Below are 7,005 nucleotides of genomic sequence, written 5' to 3'. Positions count from 1 at the left end.
GTATAGTGAGTGCAGAGTGTCTTAAGTCTGTGAGGGGGTGCATGTGTGAGTGTGGGAGTGTGTGTGTCTATAAGGGTGGGTGTGGGTGTCTGTGTGCGCGTTTGTGTACCTGTGTCCATGTGTATGTGAGAGTGTGTGTGTGTGTAGGAATATCTGTGTGTGTGTGTGTAGGAATATCTGTGTGTGTGTGTGTAGTGCAATGGTGATCACCAGGACATTCAGCCTTGGACCTTCGGGTGACCATCCTCCAAGGTGGACTTCGGGACAGGCAGCAGAGGAAAGTGGCTGAGCAGAGGCTGATAGCTAAGTTTGGTACCGATAGGGAGGGTCTCAACCGGGACCTTGGGTTTATGTCACATTACAGGTGATCACCATCATCATCACACTCACACATGCACCCCCTCACAGACTTAAGACATTCTGCACTCACTAGACACACACACACACACACACACTTTCTCACACCCACAACCCCCACCCAGACAGACAGACACACACAGACAACGACCCACATGCACACATATATTTTGTGGGGTGAATTTGTACTTGCAGAGTTACATTGCACTTTGCTCAAAAACTGCATACATTCATGTAGAACTCTGAGCTCAAAAACTGCAGGAATTTATATAAAACTCTGTTATCTCACTTTTTAGATTAGAATCAATCTAAACATCAGGTCATAGACAACGAACACAGGGGGTTAACACCTTCAACATATTGCCTAGCTATCACCATTGTTAACAGCTAACCCAAGAATGCAACTTTTAAAAAAAGGGTTTTGTGATTTACACATGAAAGAAGTGAAACTATCACTGTATTCTAAAAGATGAATGGCTTAACAGACAATCAATTTTTCAATGTATAATTTCAGTTACATCACACTGCAAATTTTTGCTACAAATTCTATGTTATAATTGAGCCCTCCACAATCACCTGATGAAGGAGCGTCGCTCTGAAAGCTAGTGTGCTTCCAATTAAACCTGTTGGACTATAACCTGGTGTTGTGTGATTTTTAACTTATCACAGCAGTAGTCAGACATGAAATAATTGAGGATCATCCAGTGAGGCTTTGTGGGTGGAGCTAATAAATTAGAAGGGGATGGTGATGTTATTGGGATTGTATTATAGGCCCCCAAATAGTCAATGGGAATTAGAGGAACAAGTATGCAGTGAGACTGGGGAAATTTGCAGGAACAATAGGGTTGTCATAGTAGGGGATTTCAATTATCCTAACTTGGACTGGGACTCCCAGAGCGTTAAGGGCTTAGGTGGGGTGGAATTTGCTAAGTGCATTCAGGATAGTTTCCTGAAGCAGTATATTGGGGATCCTACTCAGGAAGGGGCATAAATCAACCCACTCTTGGGAAATAGGGCAGGACAGGTGATGGAGGTGACAGTGGGTGAGCACTTTGGGACCAGTGGCCATAGTCTATTAATTTTAAAATAGTTATGGAGAGGTGCAAAACTGGTCCACAGGTTCAGTTGGGACAAGATGAATTAGACAGGAACTTGCAGGAGTTGATTGCAGTGGTTTATTTACAGACAAAGAGACGTCTGGCAAGAGGAAGGCCTTTAAAAGTGAGAACGCTCGAGTTCAAGGGCTATATCTTCCTGTGAGGATGAAGGGCAAGGTTAGTAGAAATAGGAAACCCTGGCTGACAAGAGGTAATGAGGCTTTGACCAGAAAAACGAAGAAGACGTGGCTCAGGTACAGGCAGCTGGTATCAAGGGAATCCCTGGAGGATACAGGGGATACAGGAATTTACTGAAGAAAGAAATCAGGAGGATGAAAAGGGGGCACGCGACAGCCTTGGCTGAGAAGATTAGGGTGAATCCGAAGAGATACTTTAGGTATATTAAAGGAAAAAGAATAACTAGACAGTGAATAGGGTCCCTCAAGGACCAAAGTGGACATGTATGTGTCGAACCGCAGGAGATGAGCGAGGTTCTCATGAAGATTTCTCCTCTGCGTTTACCATGGAGAAAGACATGAAAACTTGAGAACTTCGGGAAGTTAGTGGTGATCCCTTGGGGACAGGCCATATCACAATAGAGAAGGTGTTGGATGTATTAGAATGTATGAAGTTGGATAAGTGCCCTGGTCCTGACCAGATATATCCAAGAACACAGCAAGAGGCTAGAGAAGAAATTGTGAGAGCCCTGGCTAATATTTTTGCAACATCATTAGCCACGGAAGACTGGAGGGTAGCAAATGTTGTGCCATTATTCAAGATAGGCTGCAGAGAAAAGCCCAGAAACAATAGGTCAGTAAGCTTAACATTTATGATGAGTAAGTTACTTGAGAAGATTCTGAGGGATAAGATATACATGCATTTGGAAAGACAGGGGTTAATTAGGCATAGTCAGCCTGGCTGTATGAGTAGGAGATCATGCCTCACAAATTTGTTAGAGCTCTTTGATGAAGTGACCAGGAAGATTGACGAGGGAAAGGCAGTAGACATAGCCTATATAGATTTCAGTAAGGTTTTTCATAAGGTTACACATAGTAGGCTGATCTGGAAGGTTAGATCAAATGGAATCCAGGGCAAGCTGGCAAATTGGAGACAAAATTGGCTTGCCCTGAATTCAGGAATTAGGATGCTTCTCAGACTAGAGGCCTGTGATTACTGATGTGCCTCAGGGATCGATGCTGGGCCCATTACTGTTAGTTATCTATATCAATGACTTGGAGGAGAATATACAAGGTATGATTCATAAGTTTGCTGATGACACTAAAATAGGCAGTTCTATGGACAATGAGGAAGGTTATCAGAAATTGCAGCAGGACCTTGATCAGCTGGGGAGGTGGGCCAAGAAATGGAAAATGGAGTTTAAGATAGATCAATGTGAATTCTTGCATTTTGGAAAGTCAAATCAAGGTGGGAGTTTCACGGTGAATGGTAGAGACTTAAGGAGTGTAGTGGAACAGAGAGATCTTGGAGTTGAGGTTCACAGTTCTCTGGAGTCACAGGTAGACTGAGCAGTGAAGAAGGCTTTTGACATACTGGCCTTCATCAATGAGGGCATTGAGTGCAGAAGTTGAGAAGTTATGTTGCAATTATGCAGGACTTGGTGAGGCTGCACTTGGAGTACTGTGTTCAGTTTTGGTTACCTTGTTATAGGAAGGATGTTATTAAACTGGAAACAGTGCAGAAGAAATTTACAATGATGTTGCCAGGACTCAAGGGACAATTACAGGGAGAAGTTGGATAAACTAGGACTTTATTTGTTTAGAGCATAGGAGACTTGGGGAGATCTTATAGAAGTGTTTAAAATCATGAGAGGCTTGGATAGGGTAAATGTACTCAGTCTTTTTCCCATGGTTGGGGAATCGAGGACTAGAGGACATCGGTTTAAGGTTAGAGGGAAAAGAATAAAAGGGAACCTGAGGGGCAACCTTTTTGACACAGAGGGTGCTGGAATAAACTGCCAACAGAAGTGATTGAGGCAGGTACATTTTGGTTGGCATGGACCAGTTTGGGTCAAAGGGCCTGTCGCCATACTGTAGGAATCTATGACTAAGACAAGATAGGGAAGGGTTAAAAGAGGATGATAGGTCAGAATATTGATCAAGCAATGACTTATAGCAGTGAGGAGGGGTGATATCTTGGAAGAATCATGAAACAAGGTCAGATAAGTAGAAATAAAAAAGTGCCAAACACGTTATTGGGTGTATACTACACATCTTCAAATGGCCAGGAAGAGATGGAGATAAGTGTAAAAATAATGAGGCAGTAACAGTAGGGGACTTTAGCAATCAAAACTTAACTGCATAATTTTAGTTGCAAGGGAGAGAGAGAGAGAACAAAATTCTTAATTTACATCCAGGAGAACATTTTAAATCAATATGTAAAAAGCAGAACTAGGGAGGCAGTATTCTGGATCTAATACCCAGAAATGAGCCCAGGCAGATGCAAGGGCATCATACTTTTATTCTGTGTCCTCAAAGGAGCACACAAATAACATACTAGAAATGTTGAGTAATGCAGGTGAGAGAGGAACTGAAGGAAATGGTGTTGCCGAAATTGATGGGATTGAAGAGCAATAATTCCTCAGGGCCTAGCCATCTACATGAGAATTAGAGATAAAATTAGAAATAAATTAGAGTTAGGTTTTATTGTCACATGTACTCAAGTACAGAAGTACAGGAGTAGAGTGAAAAGTGTACAATATCATCTCTCATGTCGCTACCTTAGGTACAAAGTACCCAAGGTACAAAACTTACATACAAAAAGAGAAATTAAGAAGAAAAAATGTTGCATTACCTTACAATGATTCATAGTATAAGTTAGAAATAAGGCATTGTTAAAAGGATAGACCTAATAGTCAGAAAAACAGATTATAGGTAAATATTACATTGGAGAAGCTCAGTACAGGGACTTCTACATGTGGTCTGATCGGCCTTGCAAGCCTGTGACCAACCACTCCAGACCCCAGTCCAACGACTATACCCGCTCCACTCCATGCCTCTAGCCCATTCTGCTCTAGCTCTCAGCCACTCCATGCCTCCAGTACGCTCTGGTCCGGCTTTCAGTCACTCCCCACAGTTCCAGGCCTCCAGTACGCTCCACTCCGTATCTCTGTCACTCCACACAGCTCCAGGCCTCCAGTACGCTCCACTCCAGCTCTCAGTCACTCCACACAGCTCCAGGCCTCCAGTACGCTCTGGTCCGGCTCTCAGTCATTCCACACAGCTCCATGCCTCCAGTACGTTCCACTCCAGCTCTCAGTCACTCCACACAGTTCCATGCCTCCAGTATGCTCTGGTCTGTCTCTCAGCTATTCCACACAGCTCCAGGCCTCCAGTACACTCTGGTCTGTCTCTCAGCTATTCCACACAGCTCCAGGCCTCCAGTACACGCTGGTCCGGCTCTGATCCACTCCACACACCTCCATGCCTCCAGTACGCTCCACTCCAGCTCTCAGCCACTTCAGGCCTCCCGTATGCTCTGGTCCGTCTCTCAGCCACTCCACACAGCTCCAGGCCTCCAGTATGCTCCGGCCCGGCTCTCAGCTGCTCCACAAAGTTCCAGGCCTCCAGTACGCTCTGGTCCATCTCTCAGTCACTCCACACAGCTCCAGGCCTCCAGTACATTCCGCTCCGGCTCTCAGCTGCTCCAATGTAAGTTTTCTTATCAAAGAAAAGCATTTGTGAAATCTTTGAAAAAAAGAGAGGAAGAAAAAAAAAGATGAAAAACATAAATGGATGGACGATCCCCAGACTGAGGAGTCCAAATGCTGCCTACTCTACCTCCTACATTCCATTTGGTCCTAGAAAAAAATGAATGCAATGGTAGTCATTCTTCAAACAGCTCTGATGTAACCCCACTATTTAAAAAGGAAAGTGGAGACAGAACTAGGTATTATAGACTGGTCAGCTTAATATCAGTAGTAGGGAAAATGCTAAAATCTATTATAAAGGATTTAATAGAAAAGAACTTGGAAAGCAGTGGAAGGATCATACAGAGTCAGCATGGAGTTATTAAAGGGAAATCATGCTTGACAAATGTACTTTAACTCTTTGAGGATTTAACTAGTAGAGTTGATGAGGGGGAGGCACTGGGTATAGTTTATTTGGACTTTCAAAAGGCTTTCAACAAATTTATGCATAAGAGATTAGCAAGTAAAATTAAAGCTTGTATAATTGTGGGTAGTGTATTGAGATGAATAGAAAAGTGGTTTGCAGACAGGAAACAAAGCGTAGGAATAAAGTGGTTTATTTCTGAATGGCAGTTGTAGATATTGTAAATGTCTATGACTGCTCATCATGTCTGCACTTGTCAAAAGATCTGTTTTCATTCACTCTATTTTACAGCTTTTGACTTATAGCCCTCAGGGCAGTGGCATCACAAATGAATATCTACATGCTATTTTGAGTCTATTGAAATCAAAATATGATGGCAGAGCTAATGTACATGGGAACGATTTGCCCTGCAATCTTCCATTAAGCAGTGGGGTTTAATAGCTCAGTTGACTGCACAGCTGGTTTGCAATACTAACCGTGTGAATTTAATTCCTACATGAGCCGGGATTACCATGAAGGACTCTTTCTCAATCTCTCCCCTTGCCCTTGCTGTGATTACGAGGAGAAAGTGAGGACTGCAGATGCTGGAGATCAGAGCTGAAAATGTGTGGCTGGGAAAGCACAGCAGGTCAGGCAGCATCCAAGGAAACAGGAGATTCGACGTTTCGGGCATAAGCCCTTCTTCAGATTCCTGAAGAAGGGCTTATGCCCGAAACGTCGAATCTCCTGTTCCTTGGATGCTGCCTGACCTGCTGCGCTTTTCCAGCAACACATTTTCAGCTCTTGCTGTGATTACCCTCAGATTACACCATTGCCAGTTTTCTTTCGCTCTCCAATGAATGAGTAAGCCTATGGTCTGGTCGGACTTTGCATTTTTTTATTCAGTAACATTTTGTGGATTTACATTTGAAGGATTGTGGATACCTGGCTTCTTTTCTTATACAGTACTCTGTAATTTTCAAAACAAACCTAACTTAAATTTTGTAAGATCTGTAGTTTTTATCCCAGGGATCAAATCAAAGATTAAAGAATGGGCAGTGCTTTTAATCAAATGCAGAACTACATGTGTTGAACTGGCCATTCCCATTCTGCTGGGATGGGAAGCATGGAAATCTGCGCTCCTGCATCAATTCCATATTGTAACATAGGACCAAGCAGTTCCTGCACGGCACATCCTCTGTGCTCAGCACAGAACTGATAAGGGTGTGCTGGTAATATTTAATGCTGTCAATTTTCTATTCTTAAAGATAGTCGGTTCCCTTTCAGGGAAAGTTGCATTAAATGACAAGAGGCCAATACTGAATATCATTGCAAAGTTCTAAACAAGACAATAGGAACATCAGGATAGAAACTAGGCTTGAGGTTCACAGATGTGACATTGTAGGCTTTAAAGATAGAGTAAAGACATGGAAGACCAGGCAACTCTAGAAAGGAGTGAAGCCAGGGGGCTGAGGAGATCAATTTCCATTAAGTAAAAAGTG

This window comes from Hemiscyllium ocellatum, chromosome 14, assembly GCF_020745735.1.
Source record: "Hemiscyllium ocellatum isolate sHemOce1 chromosome 14, sHemOce1.pat.X.cur, whole genome shotgun sequence".
NCBI lineage: Eukaryota > Metazoa > Chordata > Chondrichthyes > Orectolobiformes > Hemiscylliidae > Hemiscyllium > Hemiscyllium ocellatum.
Note: the sequence above shows the minus strand (reverse complement) of the source record.